Source organism: Trachypithecus francoisi, unplaced genomic scaffold (assembly GCF_009764315.1).
Source record: "Trachypithecus francoisi isolate TF-2019V2 unplaced genomic scaffold, Tfra_2.0 Lachesis_group9, whole genome shotgun sequence".
Classification (NCBI taxonomy): domain Eukaryota; kingdom Metazoa; phylum Chordata; class Mammalia; order Primates; family Cercopithecidae; genus Trachypithecus; species Trachypithecus francoisi.
This window is the reverse complement of record NW_022681474.1, coordinates 23,755,849-23,776,100: the sequence shown is the minus strand read 5'-3', so window position 1 is coordinate 23,776,100 and position 20,252 is coordinate 23,755,849. Positions and strand designations below refer to the sequence as shown.

Below are 20,252 nucleotides of genomic sequence, written 5' to 3'. Positions count from 1 at the left end.
GTCTTGCTCTGTCGCCCAGGCTGGAGTGCAGTGGTGCAATCTTGGCTCACTGCAGCCTCCATCTCCTAGGTTGAAGCTATTCTCCTGCCTTAGTCTCCTGAGTAGCTGGGATTACAGGCGTGTGCCACCATGCCAGGCTGATTTTTGTATTTTTAGTAGAGACAGGTTTTCACCATGTTGCCCAGGCTGGTCTTGAACTTCTGGCCTCAAGTGATCCTCCTGCCTTGGCCTCCCAAAGTGCTGGGATTACAGGCGTGCGCCACCACTTCTGGCCTGTTATGGGTTGAATTATGTTCCCCTCTCCCAATTAATATGTTGAAATCCTAACCCCCAATACCTCAAAATGTGACCTTATTTGGATAAAAGACCTTTACAGAGGTAATCGAGTTAAAATTAGGCCATAAAGGTGGGCTCTGGCCAGATGTGGTGGCGTGCACCTGTAGTCCCAGCTACTTAGGAGGCTGAAGTGGGAAGATCACTTGAGCCCAGGAGTCTGAAGCTGCAGTAAGCTACAATTTCACCACTGCACTCCAGCATGGGTGACAGTAAGACCCTGCCTCAAGCAACAAAAAAAAGTGGACTCTAATCCAATGAGAGTGGTATTTATATAAAAAGCATAAATTTTGATTCAGAAATAAACACACGTAAAAGAAGACAGTGTGGGCCGGGCGCGGTGGCTCCAGCCTGTAATCCCAGCACTTTGGGAGGCCCAGATGGGCAGATCATGAGGTCAGGAGATCGAGACCATCCTGGCTAATACGGTGAAACCCCGTCTCTACTAAAAAATATGAAAAACTAGCCGGGTGAGGTGGCAGGCGCCTGTAGTCCCAGCTACTCGGGAGGCTGAGGCAGGAGAATGGTGTAAACCCGGGGGGCGGAGCTTGCAGTGAGCTGAGATCTGGCCACTGCACTCCAGCCTGGGTGACAGAGCGAGACTCCGTCTCAAAAAAAAAAAAGAAGACAGTGTGAAGACACCAGGAGGTGATGGCCATCTATGAGTCAAGGACAGAGGCGTGGACCAGGTCTTTCCCTTACACCTCCAGGAAGGGATGAACCATGCTGGCACTTTGATTTTGGCTTGCTAGCCTCCAGAACTCTGAGAAAAGAAATTTCTATTGTTTAAGCCATCCATTCTGTAGTATTTTGTTATGACAATCCTAGTAAACTAATATAACACCTTTTTACATTATCTCTTCATTTAACAATATTTAATTATCCAGTTTGAACATGGCATCTGTTTCCTGTTGGAACTGGACTAATGTAGATTTATAATCTATCAATCTATCTATGCCTTATTTGCTTCAGATTTGTTTTCTGTTAAGAAATTGGGGGCTGGGCGCGGTGGCTCACACCTGTAATCCCAGCACTTTGGGAGGCCCAGGCGGGTGCATCACGAGGTCAGGAGATCAAGACCATCCTGGCTAACACAGTGAAACCCCATCTCTACTAAAAATGCAAAAAATTAGCTGGGCACGGTGGCGGGTGCCTGTAGTCCCAGCTACTCAGGAGGCTGAGGCAGGAGAATGGCATGAACACGGGAGGCGGAGCTTGCAGTGAGCCGAGATTGTACAACTGCACTCCAGCCTGGGCGACAGAGCAAGACTCCGTCTCAAAAAAAAAAAAAAAAGATATTGGGCCATGTGCAGTGGCTAATGCCTATAATCCCCACACTTTGGAAGGCTGAGGTGGGAGGATTGCTTGAGCCTAAAAGTTCAAGACCAGCCTGGGCAAAATAGTGAGAATTCATCTCTACAAAAATAAAAAAATTAGCTGGGTATGATGGTGCATACCTGTGGTCCCAGCTACAAGGGAGGCTGAAGCCAGAAGATCCGTGTGCCCAGGAGTTCAAGGCTGCAGGGAGCTATGATGGTGTCAGTGCACTCCAGCCTGGGCAACACAGTAAGACCCTATTTGAAGAAAACAAGAAAAAGAAAAAGAAACTGAACACTGCCAATTCGCAAATATCTTTCACATCTATAAATATGCTTGCACAACATTCTGAACATATTTAGGAAGTCTGATTTGGATTCCTCCTCTAACACCAGCCCACACCTGGAATACTTCCACCCACATGGAGACAGGAGTCCTCTGGAGCTGTCTGTCCTTCCAGGAGGCTGTGATTCATCGGTCACGCTGACCAAAGTCATCCGTGGAAGAACCTGGTAACAGTGCCATTCCTGTGCATACGAATGTTTTAATCATCTCCCAAATTAAACCAGTAACTAATTGTTGCCTTACTGACAACCAACACATCTGTTCTGTGGAAATCTCTTTTATTATAAAGGGACAATATGTTTGTCTTAGTGTTATACCTCAGGCCTTTTCTTTTCTTTTCTTTTCTTTTTTTTTTTTTGAGACGGAGTCTGGCTCTGTCGCCCAGGATGGAGTGCAGTGGCCGGATCTCAGCTCATTGCAAGCTCCGCCTCCCGGGTTTACGCCATTCTCCTGCCTCAGCCTCCCAAGTAGCTGGGACCTCGCCCGGCTAGTTTTTTGTATTTTTTAGTAGAGACGGGGTTTCACCGTGTTAGCGTGTTAGCCAGGATGGTCTCAATCTCCTGACCTCGTGATCCGCCCGTCTCGGCCTCCCAAAGTGCTGGGATTACAGGCTTGAGCCACCGCACCCGGCCAGGCCTTTTATTTTCAAATTGCTATTTATTTTTTTTTCTTTTCTTTGTTTCATTCATTCTCAAAGGAGGTAAAAATTGCTGTTTCTCTGTTTGTTCCCAGTAATTTATTAAATGCAATTATTTTCGGGAATATCCCTAAAGAAGAGGAATCTTCTAATGCTCCTGGCTTTTAAAAAGGGAACAAAAATGCAAAAAGCTTTTCACTGGAAATACCCTATTGAAAAAAAACCCAAACACACCTTTCTCTGCCAAATTAAATTTTAACAATGTCAAAAGTAGTAAAGTCAGCTGGGTGGGCATAGTGGCTCATGCCTGTAATTCGGCACTTTAGGAGGCTGAGGCGGGTGGATTGCTTGAGCCCAGGAGTTTAAGACCAGCCTGGGCAACAGTGAATCCTTGTCTCTACAAAAAACACAAAAATCCGCCGGGCATGGTAGTGTGTACCTGTGATCCCAGCCACTGGGAAGGCTGAGGTGGGAGGATCACTTGAGCCTGGGAGGTCTAGACCACAGTGAGCTGTGACTGTGCCACTGCACTTCAGCCTGGGTGAGACAGTGAGACCCTGTCTCAAAAAACAAAAAAGAGTGAAATTGAGTCTCATGCTTACTTGCCTATCTTGTACAATTAGCAAAGCTGGTCTTTCAAACAGAATTAGCCTAAGAAGAATGAACAATTTAGGGAAAAGAGGAATGTAACAGCCTTGGGGAAAATAAAACTAAAATGGGAAATCCAATCCATTTTACATTTGAGCCACTGAATGTGATTTGACTATAGGGAAGGGTGGCCTGGCAAATCCCCTCAACCACCGTCCATCTTAAAACAGCACTGAAAGCCATGCTTGTCACTTACGCTACTATTTCACTGTGGCTTTCAACATGATATGCTGTCCATTTTTTAATAACATTTAACACGTTCATCTCTCTTTGACTGAGCACTTATAGCAAAATTATTAGTGCTTATAGCTTACTGCAGTATTTATGCTGCTTTCCAGAAGCCACTTTTATCTGTTGGAAAAAAAAACCCCACTGTAGGATTTTCAACCTTTTAGGCTAACATCTGACTCTATTAGCTTCTAAAGAGAAGAACCATAAATAATCTTCCCATTCTACATTCTATGCTTTTAGCTAATACATTAATCATAGAGGATTTTTTTTCTTTGCCTCGTGAGAAAAAACAGTCTTACAGTTAAAATTTGGGTTTGCAAAATATGGTTTTTAGGTAGCAATGGATGTTTGGAGATAGAAAGCGGGGAGGTCTTTGAGTATAAAAGCTTGGGAACAAAAGGGTTTTTTCCAGGGCCAAATCATATCTCAGAGACCTGGCTAGTAATAAATTTTGGGGGAGGGGTGTAATATTAACTCTTTCAGGTCATAAGGGCACCATTTATTCTTTACACTAACAATGCACTTTGATGCACAGGATAGTTGCTGTGGTCCTGAGCAGTTATGTGACTCCCAAAGAACTTCAGTTTTAAACCTACTGTAGAAGTAATTTTGGAGCACAGTTAGGATTGATTTGCGGCATTCTTTTACATGGACCTTCTCTGAAATTCATGTCTATACAGTTTTTATTATTGTTTTCCTTGTCATTGAAGTAAAAGGTGTTTTTGGATGCATTTCAATCAGTAAAAGGGCATTTTTTTTTTTTCTTATAAGGTGATCATGGGAGAACAGTTTTTAACATAATTCTTTCTTTTTCTTTTTTTTTTTCTCCAAAGGCACAACTACATCATCTTTAGGAGTTAGCAGAGTAGGGCTTAACCGTACTAGTTCTGGTTCAACCATTTATTTATTTACTTATTTTTTGGAGACAGCGTCTCATTCTGTTGCCCAGGCTGGAGTGAAGTGGTGCAATCTTGGTTCACTGCCACCTCTGCCTCCTGGGTTCAAGAGATTCTCATGCCTCAGCCTCCTCAGTAGCTGGGACAGGTGCGTGCCACCATGCCTGGCTAATTTTTTTTATTTTTAGTAGAAACAGGGTTTTGCCTTGTTTTGCTGGCTAGTTTCAAACTCCTGAGCTCAGGCAATCTGCTTGTGATGGATTCCCAAAAGTGCTAGGATTACAGGCATAAGCCATCGCGCCTGGCCATGGTTCAACTATTAATTCTCTAAGTTATTTGCTTTTTTTTTTTTAAATTTACTAAGCAATAATGTTTAATATATCTGTGATTGAAAACCAAAGAATAGGATGAAGAAGCTAAAGTGTGGGACAAACAATTTCACTAAAGATACTTGTCCCAACTCAAAAGTAACTAAACTTCCCCTTTTCATCTAACCACTGTGTAAACACATACAGAGATAAAGCTAAACAGCCTTTTACTTACCTCTAAATTAGAAATCCCTGTTAATCTAAAATATAAAGGATTAAATCACATTTGGTGCAGATAGATCTTGTAGGGCAGTTGAAAATGGACAATCTTATTTAATGCACATGTGATAATCCTCTATTAATAGAATAACTATCAAACTATTCCTTAACATGATTAACATTTTTCTACATTTATATGTGCAGTTTGCTTTTATGAACTCCTTTAACATGAGAGCTGATGTTGTAGGTTTTGTTGCTTTACTAACACCTAGCATGGTGACTGGCAAATATCAGGCAGTCAAATGTCTACAGAATTAATCAATGAGTACAAATTATTTTTATTCCTGACTTCCTATGTTAAATTTTTAAAAAATTGAGTGAGGCTGGGCTTCACTCCTGTAATCCCAACACTTTGGGAGGCCAAGGTGGGTGGATCACGAGGTCAGGGGTTCAAGACGAGCCTAACCAAGATGGTCAGGGGTTCAAGACGAGCCTAACCAAGATGGTGAAATCCCGTCTCTACTAAAAATACAAAAAAAAAATTTAGCTGGGTGTGGTGGCGGGTGCCTGTAATCCCAGCTATTTGGGAGGCTGAGGCAGAGAATTGCTTGAACCTGGGAGGTGGAGGTTGCAGTGAGCCGAGATCGTGCCATGGCACTCCAGCCTGGGCAACAGAACAAGAATCTGTCTCAAAAAAAAAAAAAAAGTTTATTTTTTTTCTTTCTGAACATGTGAACTATTGACTCCCAATTTTTCCCCCTTTGCCTTGTCTACTTGGGTGCTTAGAACAAAATGCTGTTGTCAGTTCACAGAAACATATTTTATTTTCCCTTGATCCTAATTTATTTTCTTTTACGTATTGAAACTTTACTATAGATACCTCTGATAATCAAATATTTTAAGAATGCGGTAGGTTCCAGATAAAAATTTTTTCGTTAAATAATTATGCATTTTTTTCTAAATTAGATCAACAAACATTTATTGAGCAAATGCTATGTTGCAAAAATTACAAGAGACAATAGGAAGAATGACTTACTTCCCTAATGCTTTGGTAGAAAGCTCCCTGGCACATTGACATAACCGGGAAGGTGATAGGAAGAACTGAAAAGTCCAAACTTTATATTGTCTGTCAGATTAATGGAATGAGGACTTAAAATAAAAATTAAATTGAAGTGTGGAAAATAAAGTTATATTTCTTAATTGCCCAAGACTGTAGATCAAGATTTATGCTCACTATATATAGCATCCAATAATGTTAGGGCTAGAAGAGTTGATAAAGCTCAGATTGCCCCATCCTGTGGATCATTTTGTACTGATTCCCATTAAACTGTAAGCACTGCAAGGACAGGAACCTTTCTTTTGTTCACTGGCGTATCCCAAGTCTTTAGAGCAATGCTGGGCATATAGTAGGTGCTCAGTAAATCACATCAGTTCCATCAAATTGAGTCTATTTTTGTCTAACATTTTAAATTCTTTGTGTTGTCTCTTCAAACATAGGTATTTTAAACTCTCTTTTTTTTTTTTTTTTTTTTTTTGAGACGGAGTCTCGCTCTGTCGCCCAGGCTGGAGTGCAGTGGCCGGATCTCAGCTCACTGCAAGCTCCGCCGCCCGGGTTCACGCCATTCTCCTGCCTCAGCCTCCCGAGTAGCTGGGACTACAGGCGCCCGCCACCTCGCCCGGCTAGTTTTTTGTATTTTTTAGTAGAGACGGGGTTTCACCATGTTAGCCAGGATGGTCTCGATCTCCTGACCTCGTGATCCGCCCGTCTCGGCCTCCCAAAGTGCTGGGATTACAGGCGTGAGCCACCGCGCCCGGCCTTAAACTCTCTTTTGATCATTTTACTGAAACCAGTCCCTGGGTATAATTTTTTTTTTTTTTTGAAATGGAGTCTCACTCTTGTTGCCCAGGCCGGAGTGCAATGGCATGATCTCGGCTCACCGTAATCTCCGCCTCCCAGGTTAGAGTGATTCTCCTGCATCAGCCTCCCGAGTAGGTGGGATTACAGGCATGCACCACCACACCTGGTTAATTTTGTATTTTTAGTAGTAATGGGGTTTCTCCATGTTGGTCAGGCTGGTCTCAAGCTCCCCATCTCAGGTGATCTGCTCTTCTCGGCTTCCCAAAGTGCTGGGATTACAGGTGTGAGCCGCCGTTCCTGGCATCCCTCATTATAAATTATCATCTTTGTCCTATTTGCTGACTTTTCCTCATGGTAGTTTATTTCCCTATGTGGTTTCTAATTTTTTACTGTAAATTTATCTTCAGCAGGGGTTGTTTTCTGTGAAAGTCTTTTGTACCCTAGCTTGTTGGAGTATTCCTGTGAAATGGTTTTCCTTTTCCCTTTGACTGGGGACCTGTGGGTTCTATGGTCTCAGACCAGATTATATGCTAATTTTTCAGCCTTGAAGTCTCTGTGTCATGCAAACAGTGTAAAGTTCAAACTCACTTCCATACAAGGCAAAGGCCTGGGTTTCAGATTTCTCTTCGGTGACTGTTTTTCTATTCATGGGAACAAGTTTCCTTGCTGCTTCCTCAAACTGGTGGCCAAGTGTTTTTAGGTCCTATTTCACAAAGGCCGGCCCTTTTTGAATTCTGGCGTAATATAGAGTTCTATACTCTCTTCCTTACTTAGGTGTTAATGTCACAAGCCCTAACTGTTAAGGCATGTATTAAACTCTGATTCCCCTGTTAGCCCTCTGACTTCAGTTCCCAATTACGCTTCTAAATTCTGCAACATTCCTAGAAGTTTCGCTTCTTGACTTCCAGCTTATTTCTGTCTGAACATTTTTAAAAATGACCTTTTATACTGCTAAATGATCCTTATTCCTGTGAGCTTGAAGTGGAAGGATTTCTTTTCTTATTTTTTTTTTGAGACAGAGTCTTGCTCTGTCGCCCAGGCTGGAGTGCAGTGGTGCGATCTCGGCTGCGTTACGTCATTCTCCTGCCTCAGCCTCCCAGTAGCTAGGACTACAGGCGCCCACCACCACGCTGGGTTAATTTTTTAAATTTTTTAAATTTTTAGTAGAGATGGGGTTTCACCGTGTTAACCAGGATGGGGAAGTATTTCTTATATTGGCTTATTTGCGAAGTTTACTAGGAAAACAAATTCATTTTTATTTATTTTTATTTTTTATTATTAATATTATTTTTGAGGCAGAGTCTTGCTCTGTTGGCCAGGCTGAAGTGCAGTGGCACAATCTCGGCTCACTGCAACCTCCGCCTCCCCAGTTCAAGAGATTCTTCTGCCTCAGCTTCCCCAGTAGCTGGAACTACAGGTGCCTGCCACCACGCCCAGCTAATTTTTGTATTTTTAGTAGAGATGGGGTTTCACCATGTTGGTCAGGATGGTCTCATCTGCTGACCTGGTGATCCACCCACCTTGGCCTCGCAAAGTGCTGGAATTACAGGTGTGAGCCACTGTGCCTGGCCTTTATTTTACTTTTTACTTTATTTTTTTTTTTACAGGATCTCACTCTGTTGTCCAGGTTGGAGTGCAGTGATGTGATCATGACTCACTGGAGCCTCCACCTCCTGGGCTCAAGTGATACTCCCACCTCAGCCTCTTGAGTAGCTGAGGCTACAGGCATGTGTCACCATGCCTAGCTAATTTTTGTATTTTTTATACAGACAGGATTTAGCCATGCTGTCTAGGCTGGTCTTGAACTCCTGGGCTCAAGCAATCTGCCTGTCTCAGCCTCCCAAAGTGCTAGATTACAGGTGTGAGCCACCGTGCTCAGCCAAAAAGCAAATTTATTAATGAGGAAACTAAGACCTAAAAAGGTAGAAGTGCCTTGATGGTGAGTACTACAGTGTTAGGAAGCTAAGAAATCATGCCCTGAATTCTTAGATTCTGCTTTCTTTCAAAATTGGAATACCTAAATTTTTGCCTTGTCCTTGGATGGAGATGTGTATATATATATATATATATTCCTTCTATTGGTTTCATTTTCAGAATGTCATATGTCATACTTTAATATTTGATTTGAATTGAAGTGTGGGGGTGGTAGCAACACAGTGATGTCTTGGGAAGCTATTTTCTGATACTTTTTAATTGGGATCCTGGATGAGTTAGAGGAGAATTTGGAATAGGTACCATGAAAAGGAATTTGAGTGGTCAAAAAAGCCTTGTAATATTAGGACCAACCTAATAAAAAGAAAGAATACATGTAGCCACATCCATCCATTCTGATCCAGAGATTTGAAAGGAAAGCCTAAAAGATCAGATCCGATTTCTGTAGATGACCACACTCCTAGTTAAGTGATACAGACAAAACAAAATTTAAGTTCTGTTAATATGGAGATGGGAAATCCCAGCTGATTGGTAGAGGCAGGAAATTCCCACCAACATGGCGGGAAAGGACTGACAATATAAAGGCACCTGCCCTGGTAAACCTGGCTCAGGTTAGAATCATTGAAAACATGATCAGACACCAAGACCTGGCTAGAGATCCTGGGCTTCACTGCAGAGCTGGCTCGTCTCTAATGGTGAGAACTTGCTCGGGTCTATGGGTAAATGGAGGTATAATGTGAGAACAAGGTCAATCTCATTGCAAAAACAATCAAGGGAGCTCCCTATTGAATATTCTTGTCATGTGCTTTGGGAAGAATGGAGAAGAACCAACTCTTAGAATTGGACTGGGACTCATTTGAAGCATCTCTTTTTTTTTTTTTTTTTTTTTTTTTTTTTTTTTTTTTGAGACAGAGGCTCGCTCTGTCGCCCAGGCTGGAGTGCAGTGGCGCGATCTCGGCTCACTCAAGCTCCGCCTCCCGGGTTTACGCCATTCTCCTGCCTCAGCCTCCCAAGTAGCTGGGACTACAGGCACCTGCCACCTCGCCCGGCTAGTTTTTTGTATTTTTTTTTTTTTTAGTAGAGACGGGGTTTCACCGTGTTAGCCAGGATGGTCTCTATCTCCTGACCTCATGATCCACCCGTCTTGGCCTCCCAAAGTGCTGGGATTACAGGCTTGAGCCACTGCGCCCGGCCTGAAGCATCTCTTTTTATCGGAACAAGCATGCAATTTGGAATCAATCAGGGCTTTGTTCTGACCCCAGGTTTTCCACCTGTGGTTCTGTATATTTGGGCTAATGTTCTGACCTTCTTGAACAGCAAGTATTTCATCTCAGGTGTTTCATCAGCAAGATGGAGATCATGCAGAATTGTTTCTGTGAGAATTAAATTAAGTTACCTGGCACCAATACTCTCAATAAATGGCACTTATTATTTGGATAAGTGCCTCATAAGAGGTGAATGCCAGTACTGAACAGAGTAAAAAAGGCCACGGCCTCAAGAGATCATCCTTGACCCTCAATCGAAATTAGTTTCTCCTCTTCTATTCTCTAATAAAGCTCTTTTCTAACATCCACCACTATTGGCACCTGTGCAGTTTTTATATCTGTGACTGGTTCACAGAGCAGTTATAAACTCAGTGTTGTTGAGGAAGGTTGCATGAGGCTTGGTGAGAACTCCATGCCTCTGACCAGGGTAGTCCCCACTCGGGTTTGCCAGTTCTTCTTTTGCGGGAGTAAGAGGCTCAGTGCTAGCAGATTTCCCCATTTTTTCATATAATCCAGGACGCTTACTTTTTATTTTTATTTTTTTGAGTCAGTCTCCCTCTGTTGCCCAGGCTGGAGTGCAGGGGCACGATCTCTGCTCACTGCAACCTCACCTCCCGGATTCAAGTGATTCTCCTGCCTCAGCCTCCTGAGTAGCTGATATTATAGGTGTGCGCCACCACACAGGGCTAATTTTTGTATTTTTAGTAGAGATGGGGTTTCACCATGTTGATCAGGCTAGTCTTGAACTCCTGACCTCGTGATCCACCAACCTCAGCCTCCCAAAGTCCTGGGATTATAGGCATGAGCCACCATGCCTGGCAGAACTCTGACTTTTTATGTGAAATGCTCTGGTTTTAAAATGTTGGGAAGTAATTCAAAAGATATTGTGTGGGCCAAACCAAAGTCATGTGTGGGCTGCAGTAGACCTGAAAGCTGCCAGTTTACAGCCTCTGGCTTACATCTGTCTTCATGACTAAGTAGTGTTAGGTTCACTATTGTTTGTTCAATGCCTGGCACAGTGGGGGCACATAGTAGGCACTAAATATTTATTGAAAGAAAGAAGGAAGAAGAAAAAATAAAAGACTGAAATTTTTGTTTGTTTGTTCTGTTTTGTTTTGTTTCTTAAAGGGTTATATTGAATCCTGGGTCAAGGACCAGGAAAAAGAAAAGAAAAGAAAAGAAAAGAAAAAAGAACTGTGTTGAAAAACTGCTGATATTAAAAATGGTCTAGGCTGGGCATAGTGACTCATTCCTGTAATCCCAGCACTTCGAGAGGCCAAGGTAAGCTGATCACTTGAGGTCAGGAGCTGTAGACCAACCTGGCCAACATGGTGAAACCCCGTCTCTACTAAAAATACAAAATATTAGCCAGGCGGTGGTGGTTTACGCTTGTAATCCCAGCTACTCAGGAGGCTGAGGAACGAGAACCACTTGAATCTGGGAGGCAGAGGTTGCAGTGAGCCGAGATTGTGCCACTGTACTCCAGCCTGGGTGATAGAGCAAGACTCTGTCTCAAAATGAATAAATGAATAAATGAATAAATAAATAATAAATAAATAAAAGAGTATAGGTAGTTTGATTGAAGCAGATTCTCGTTCTGTCACCCAGGCTGGAGTGCAGGGACACAATCACAGCTCACTGAAGCCTCAACCTCCTGGGCTCAGGCAATTCTTCTACCTCAAACTCCAGAGAAGCTGGGACTATAGGCACGCGCCACCATACCTGGCTAATTTTTTTAGTTTTTGTAGAGACGGGGTCTCACCGTGTTGCCCAGGGTGATACTGAGAAGTTCTAAGTTAATATAAACCAAGAAAGAAAAACCATTCACTGCTTCTCTGTATCATTTTAGGGAAAAACAGACTTATTATTTTTGTTGCTTTTATAACCAAAGACTGAAAGAATGATAATGTTTACCACAGAAGCAAAATTTCCCATTTGTAAGTATTGTATTGAACAGACTGTTGGTTGCATATTGTCAAACCGCTTTTAGTTTGCTGCAAAGTAGAATTTAATCTCTGACCTCAAGTTTTATTGTGTAATGAGCTTGCCAAATACATTGAATTGCAGATTTCCATGGTAGTATGATTTGTGTACTGGCTTGAACTCTGAAAGTCATTGCAGCTGTCATTTGGTGAAAAATAGGGAAAAAGAGGCTTTGGGAAGCTTAAGTTTCTAGAGCCGATGGAAGGGAGAAAACCTCAAATGCTAGATTCTTTAGAGACTGTCTAAATTGAAGTGGCTATCTTTGACATATTTGTTAAGTTTAAGGATTCCTAGAGATTGGCCTTTAGGGACACAAAACGTGCATCAGTAACTAGAGTGGTCTGCAGGTAAGATTACTGATTGCAAAACTGAAGATCAGCAAATGTTCCTAATAGGCACTCGGTATTCGTCCTGTAGTACATTTGGTACTTTGGCCCCAAAAAGTAAATATTGAAAGTAATGGTGGAGGGGGCCATCTCTGTACTCTAGGAATTTACACTCTGGTTTGGGAGCCAATACCAATAATTGGGAGAGTAAAAGACTCTATGATTGAGAGCTAAGCCATGTGTTAGGGACTATAAATGTAACAGGAATCAGCGGGTAAAAATCACAGCAGGCTTCATAGGTCAGTTAAGAACTCAGAACTTCTAATAAGTATTGTTAAGATTTAGGGAGGGAGAGAATATACATTGCTATCTTGGTCCCCTCTGCTTTTGAAAATATGTTGATTCCTTTCTTGGGCTTTTTTAAAAAATAGGAAAAAGGAAAAGTTGTTTCTTTTCTACCATCGATTTACATATTGTATTAGTCAGTTCTTGCCTTGCTATAAAGAAACACCTGAGACTGGGTAATTTGTAAAGAAAAGAGGTTTAATTGGCTCACACATCTGCAGGCTGTAGAGGAAGGAGAGCAGCATCTGCTTGGCTTTGGGGGAGGGCTCAGGAAACTTATAATCATGGTGGAAGTTGAAAAGGAAGCAGGCACATCTTACGTGGCTAGAACAGGAGGAAGAGAGGGGGGAGGTGCTATACATTTTTTTTTTTTTTTTTTTTGAGGCGGAGTCTCGCTCTGTCGCCCAGGCTGGAGTGCAGTGGCCGGATCTCAGCTCACTGCAAGCTCCGCCTCCCGGGTTTACGCCATTCTCCTGCCTCAGCCTCCCGAGTAGCTGGGACTACAGACGCCGCCACCTCGCCCGGCTAGTTTTTGTATTTTTAGTAGAGATGGGGTTTCACCGTGTTAGCCAGGATGGTCTCGATCTCCTGACCTCGTGATCCGCCCGTCTCGGCCTCCCAAAGTGCTGGGATTACAGGCTTGAGCCAGCGCGCCCGGCCTACTATACACTTTTAAACAATCAGATCTCATGAGAACTCAGTGAGGATCACAGGAATAGCACACAGGGCATGGAGCTAACCCATTCATGAGAACTTTGCCTCCGTGATCCAATCATCTCCCACCAGGCCCACCTCCAATACTGGGGATTACAATTCCACATGAGATTTGGGCAAGGACACAGATTTAAACCATAAAACATATAGAAAAACACAGATATATTTTTGTAGAGATGTAGTCTTGCTATGTTGCCCAGGCTGGTCTTGAACTCTTGGCCTCAAGCAATCCTCCCACCTCAGCTTCCCAAAGTACTGGGATTACAGGTGTAAGCCACCACATCTGGTCTATATATATAGGGGATTTACTGTGAAGGGACCAAATATATATGTAAAAAAAAGGTTAAAAAATATATATATACACATTTTTGAAATAGAGCCTCACTCTGTCACTCAGGCTGGAATGCAGTGGTGTGATCTCGGTTCACTGCAACCTCTGCCTTCTGGATTCAAGTGATTCCCTCACCTCAGCCTTCCAAGTATCTGGGATTATAGATGTGTACCCCCATGTCCAGCTTTTTTTTTTTTTTTTTTTGAGATGGATGGAGTTTCGCTCTTGTCGCCCAGGCTGGAGTGCAATGGCTCGATCTTGGCTCACTGCAACCTCCGCCTCCCAGGTTCAAGTGATTCTCCTGCCTCAGCTTCCAGAGTAGTTGGGATTACAGGCATGTGCCACCACGCCCGGCTAATTTTGTATTTTTAGTAGAGACAGGGTTTCTCCATGTTGGTCTGGCTGGTCTTGAACTCACGACCTCGGGCGATCCATCCGCCTTGGCCTCCCAAAGTTCTGGGATTAGAGGCGTGAGCCACCGCACCTGACTTGGCTAATTTTTGTATTTTTAGTAGACATGGGGCTTCGCAATGTTGACCAGGCTGATCTTGAACTCCTGGCCTCGTGTGACCTGTATGTCTCAGCTTCCCAGAGTGCTGAGATTATAGGCATGAGCCACCATCCCCAGCTTTTTTTTTTTTTTTTTTTTTTTGGATATGGGGTCTTGTTCTGTCACTCAGGCTGGAGAGTAGTCGCAGCATCATTGCACACTGCAACCTTGAACTTCAGGGCTCAAGGGATTCTCTTCTAGCCTCAGTGTCCCAAGCAGCTGGAACTACAGATATATGCCATCATGCCCAGCTAATTTTTAAATTTTCTGTAGAGACAAGGTCCCATTATGTTGCCCAGGCTGGCCTCGAACTCTTGGTCTCAAGTGATTCTCCAACCTCAGCCTCCCAAAGTGTTGGGATTAGAGGCATGAGCCACTGTGCTTCACCTGGAAATGTTATTCTAAAAAAACATTAACAGTAATTATTCTGAGTATGATTTTAGATAATTTAGATTTTTCTTTGTAATTTGTCATTTTGTGACATTGATCATTTATCTGTGTAATCAACAAAAAATATGTTAAATATCCTTCTGTTTCAAAAACCAGCAAGGGCACTTTATTGCTTACACCAGTAATTAGAAAGATTAAAAACCCTGGTTGCAATGAGAACACATGGACACAGGGAGGGGAGCAACACACACTGGGGCCTGTGGGGTGGGGAGTTGGGGGAGGGAGAGCATCAGGAGAAATAGCTAATGCATGCTGGGCTTAATACCTAGGTGATGGGTCCGTAGGTGCAGCAAACCACCATGGCATAGGTTTACCTATGTAATAAACCTGCACATCCTGCACATGTATCCCAGAACTTAAAAAAAAAAACAAACCAAAAAACACGAGAAACCCTAGTTGCATATTTTAATTGCCTGGATTTCTAAAACAAGACCAAACAAAGTATACCATTATGTGCTCAGGTCCTACTTCAGCTCAATTAAATGAGAATCTCTGAGGGTTAGGGCCCTGGTTTTGGCTTTTAAAAAAAGCTTTCAGGCCGGGTGCGGTGGCTCAAGCCTGTAATCCCAGCACTTTGGGAGGCCAAGATGGGCGGATCACGAGGTCAGGAGATCGAGACCATCCTGGCTAACCCAATGAAACCCCTTCTCTACTAAAAAATACAAATAACTAGCCGGGTGAGGTGGCGGGTGCCTGTGGTCCCAGCTACTCGGGAGGCTGAGGCAGGAGAATGGCATGAACCCAGGAGGCGGAGCTTGCAGTGAGCTGAGATCCGGCCACTGCACTCCAGCCCGGGCGACAGAGCAAGACTCAGTCTCAAAAAAAAAAAAAAAAAAAAAGCTTTCAGGTAGTTATTTTATTTTGAGACAATGTCTCAATCTGTTGCCCAGCCTGGAGCACAGTGGCGTGATCTCAGTTCACTGAAACCTCAATCTCCTGGTCTCAGTCAATCCTCCTGCTTTAGCTTCCTGAGTAACTGGGACTACAGGTGCATGTCACCATGCCTAGCTAATTTTTAAATTTTATTTATTTATTTATCTAGAGACGGGGTTTTGCCATGTTGCCCAGGCTGGTCTCGAATTCCTGAACTCAAGCATCTGCCTGCCTTGGGGCTTCCAAAGGGCTGGGATTATAGGTGTGAGCCACCATGCCTGACCTAAATTTTATTTAAAGAATTTTTGTAGAGACGGGGTTTTGTCATGTTGCCCTGGCTAGTCTCGAACTCCTGGGTTCAAGCTATCTGCTGGCTTCAGTCTCCCAAAGTGTTGGGATTACAGATGTGAGCCACTGCAACCAGCCTACATTTCAGAACATTTTAATGTGTATCCAGTATTTCCTGGAAATATATTACAACTGCAAAATCTCACATTCCCTTCAGATATACTGCAACGGAAACTCTAGGACTGGGACTCAGCAAACTGTTTTAACAAGACTTTTGCTGGCTGCGCATGGTGGCTCAGGCCTGTAATCCCAGCACTTTAGGAGGCTAAGGTGGGTGAATCACTTGAGGCCAGGAATTCAAGACCAGATTGGGCAACATAGTGAGACCCCTATCTCTACCAAAACAAACAAACAAAAATTAGCTGGTATGGTGGCCCACCCCTGTAGTCCCAGCTACTTAGGAGGCTAAGGTGGGAGGGTCTCTTGAGCCCAGGAGGTCGAGGCTGCAGTCAGCGATGATTGCAGAACTGCACTCCAGCCTGGTCAAAAGAGCAAGACATTGTCTCAAAAACAAAAACAAAAACAAAGCAAAACAAAACAAATAATAAAAGTCTTCTGCTAAAGTTTGAGAGCTTCTGCGATAGAGCACAGGCCCAGCCTGAAATATATGCTTCTTAATCTTGCCTCAACCTCCCAAACCTCCCTTACCATTTTCCAGCCCTCAGTTTACACTCTAACCAGGTGAGTTTATTGTGTGTCTACTGAGCTACATGGCTCTTGCCTCTTCCTGGCCTGACTAGTCACCCTCTCATGGAGCCACAGACACTTTAGTCATCCTTCAAGGGCCAGCTCAGTTCTCACCACTTGCGTGAAGCCCTTCTGTATTTCTCTGCCCTCACATTGCTACAGTTCCCTCTTCTCTACCATTCATTCATTTCTTCAATAAGTATTTATTTCACTCCTATTATTTGTGAAGCATTAAGTAGAATACAAAAGAATTATGTGATGGTCCCTTCATAGGGGATGTACTTGTTTCTATGTGGGACTAACGAAGGAGAAGCAGATGTTGAGGGGAATGCCATGTGGGCTGATAGGATGTGAAGTTCAGAAGTGCACCAAGTGCGGTGGCTCACGCCTGGAATCCCAGCACTCTGCGATCACAAGGTTAGGAGTTCAAGACCAGCCTGGCCAACATGGCGAAACCTCGTCTCTACTAAAAATCCAAAAATTAGCCAGGCGTGGTGGCCGGTGCCTGTGATCCCAGCTACTTGGGAGGCTGAGGCAGGAGAATCGCTTGAAACCGGAAGGCAGAGGTTGCAGTGAGCCTAGATCACGCCACTGCACTCCAGCCTGGGCAACAAAAGCGAAATTCCTTCTCAAAAAACAAAACAAAACAAAAAAACAAAAAAGCAAAGAAGTGCAGGAAGGGTGGAGAGCAGAGCTGGAATGTGTTGGGTTGAGAACCAGAATGTAGACCATTTGCTCCAGGAGGTGACTCCAAGAAGACAGGACGGGAACAAGCTCTTCTAGGTATTCTACCTGTCTCGGCCTCCCAAAGTGCTAGGATTACAAAGCGTGAGCCACCACACCTAGCCTCATTCAATGTCATTCTAATGTCATTATAAAGTTGATAAGAAGAAAGAAAAATGGATTGCTGGTCAGGGCCACTGGCTGGGTAGAGTTTGCATGAGTTTGCAGGTTCTCCCCGTGTCTGCATGGGTTTTCTTTGCATGGTTCTGGTTTTCCTCTCCATTCTAAAGATGTGCACGTTAGGTGAACTGGCTGTCTACATGGTCCCAGGCTGAGTGAGTGTGTATCTGTGTGTGAGTGCCCTGTGGAGAGAGGGCATCCTGTCCAGAGATCATTCCAGCCTGGCCCCCTGAGCCACAGGGACCGGCTCCAGTCACCTCTGGCCCTGAACTGGAATAAGGGAATAAATCATTATCTTACTTGTTTTTATTAATCTTTCTTTCTTTTTTTTTTTTTTTTTGAGACGGAGTCTCGCTCTAGCCCGGGCTGGAGTGCAGTGGCCAGATCTCAGCTCACTGCAAGCTCCGCCTCCCGGGTTTACACCATTCTCCTGCCTCAGCCTCTGGAGTAGCTGGGACTACAGGCGCCCGCCACCTCGCCCGGCTAGTTTTTTGTATTTTTTAGTAGAGACGGGGTTTCACCGTGTTAGCCAGGATGGTCTCGATCTCCTGACCTCGTGATCCGCCCGTCTCGGCCTCCCAAAGTGCTGGGATTACAGGCTTGAGCCACCGCGCCTGGCCAATCTTTCTTAAATGTATGTGTAGTTCACATTTGTTTCAATGTTTAATATTATAAGAGTTTTTTTCTTTATTTCGAAGTTTGGTGATGTTTTTGTGACCAGGAATATTCCGTAGGAACTTTAGTCTGTATTAGTTAAGCTGTGGTCAAGTTGGTTTGGTTATATGGCATTTTGCTTAAAGTCACAGTTTCCAAGAATCTGTTGATGATATTAACTGAGGACTTTCTGTAGAAACCACCCATGGATGAGCTTTTCTTTTCTTTTTTAATAATGTTTTTTTGAGACAGGGTCTTGCTCTATTGCCCAGGCTGGAGTGCAGTGGTGCGATCTTGGCTCACTGCAACCTCTGCCTCCTGGGCTCAACTGATCCTCCCACCTCAGCCTCCTGAGTAGACAAGACCCCAGGCACCTGCCACCATGCCTGGCTAATTTTTGTATCTTTTTTTTTGTAGAGACGGGGTCTTGCTATGTTGCCCAGGCTGGTCTCCAACTCCTGAGCTCAAGTGATCTGCCTGCCTCAGATTCCGAAAGTGCTGGGATTACAGGCCTGGGTTACCTGGCTCGGCCAAGATGAGCTTTTCTGCCATCCTGAAATTTTCTTTCCACCGCACTTGTGTGGGTCCATGGTTAACAAACTTTTTCCTACATGGAAAAGCAGCAAATGCTCTTTTGAGAAAAGGCAGTAACATCAGTGATTTTTAACTATAGGTGAACCAGAGGCAGAGATGGCTTACAAATGACTCAGGTGTGTGCTTACGTTTGTGTTTTCAACTATGCGACTTTTGCCTGAGCAGGGAGATGAGAGTCAATCTTGCTGTTATGAGATAAAAGATGTCCTCTCAGATGATTCATGTCATAGGTTTCACTAGCCAGTATTTGAATTGTAATTGTAAAGAGAGAAGAATGAAAATAAAAACAAGGAAAGAAGAAGATGGAGGAAGATTATAGGTTCTGTCTGTACAGTTTCTGGTAAAAGAAAGCAGTGGAATCTAGCTCCGGACAGAGGTATGTGCAGGGGATAGCTGCAGGTAGTAATTGAAATGTATATAGACTTTGTCTAAACAGTGACCACCACCCACATTATCCCCATCATTTCCCAAGCCAGACATGCCATTATATGTGATAGGATCACTGTCACCACAGGGGCTACTAGTTAGAGAGAGGTCTAAGATGGTTACAGAAATGCCTGGTGAAAACAAAGGACAAAAAGAACACTTTGATGCAGAGAAAGGAAACTTAGAATTGGTTTGCTGCAGGACCTCTGGATGCAACGTGTGGCAAAGTACGGGTGTTTCCTGAGGCTTGCCTGGGAAGATTTCCCCGCATAGCTTCTCTAGGTCGGGATCTACTTAATACAGAATAGAGAATATTTCATGAGAATATGTGTCAGTGACTATATTCCACCATGATAATGCAGATTTCTTTCTTTTCAGAGACAGAGGTGTGCCCTGTACAGCTACTAATGTAATAAAAATTAATAAAAATGATCATTTACTGAGTTATTACTATGAACTGACATGTAATTTAAGGAAAGTGTTAATCCCCAAAGACATAGATATTGTCCAGACCAAAATGACAGGTACTTATTATATTATCATTCCTATTTCATAGAAAGAAAAATCTGAGGCTCAGAGTGATCAAGTAACTTGCTCAAGGTCACACAGTTGGAATGTGAAGAAGCCCTGGTCTATCTGACTTCTAATCCCAGGGTTTTTTTTGTTTTTTGTGTTTTTTTTTTTTGAGATGGAGTCTCGCTCTGTCGCCTAGACTGGAGTGCAGTGGCACAATGTCGGCTCACTGCAACCTCCTGGGTTCAAGGGATTCTCATGCCTCAGCCACCCATGTAGCTGGGATTACAGGTGTGCACGCCACCAGGTCCGGCTAATTCTTGTATTTTTAGTAGAGACAGGGTTTCACCATGTCGGCCAGGCTGGTCTTGAACTCCTGACCTCAAGTGATCCACCTGCCTTGGCCTTCTGAAGTGCTGGGATTACAGGCGTGAGCCACTGCGCCCAGCCTAATCCCAGGGTCTTGACAACTAATAGTATAAACTAGGAGTAGACACTTCAGGGGAATATCCTGGAGATTGTGTCTTTTGAATACACTTATGCAGGATATCATAATTTTAATATAC

The 20,252-nt window shown here is 43.5% G+C and overlaps 1 long non-coding RNA gene across 1 annotated transcript; it reads right to left on the bottom strand.

The window, feature by feature from the left end:
• Positions 1-318: 318 nt before the first annotated feature.
• On the bottom strand, positions 319-19,825 carry LOC117082157. The gene is made up of 3 exons (XR_004436495.1): positions 19,815-19,825; positions 16,620-16,623; positions 319-411 (listed from the first exon to the last, which is right to left on the bottom strand). It is a non-coding gene; the product is annotated as an uncharacterized LOC117082157 (long non-coding RNA).
• Between the last annotated feature and the right edge of the window lie 427 nt (positions 19,826-20,252).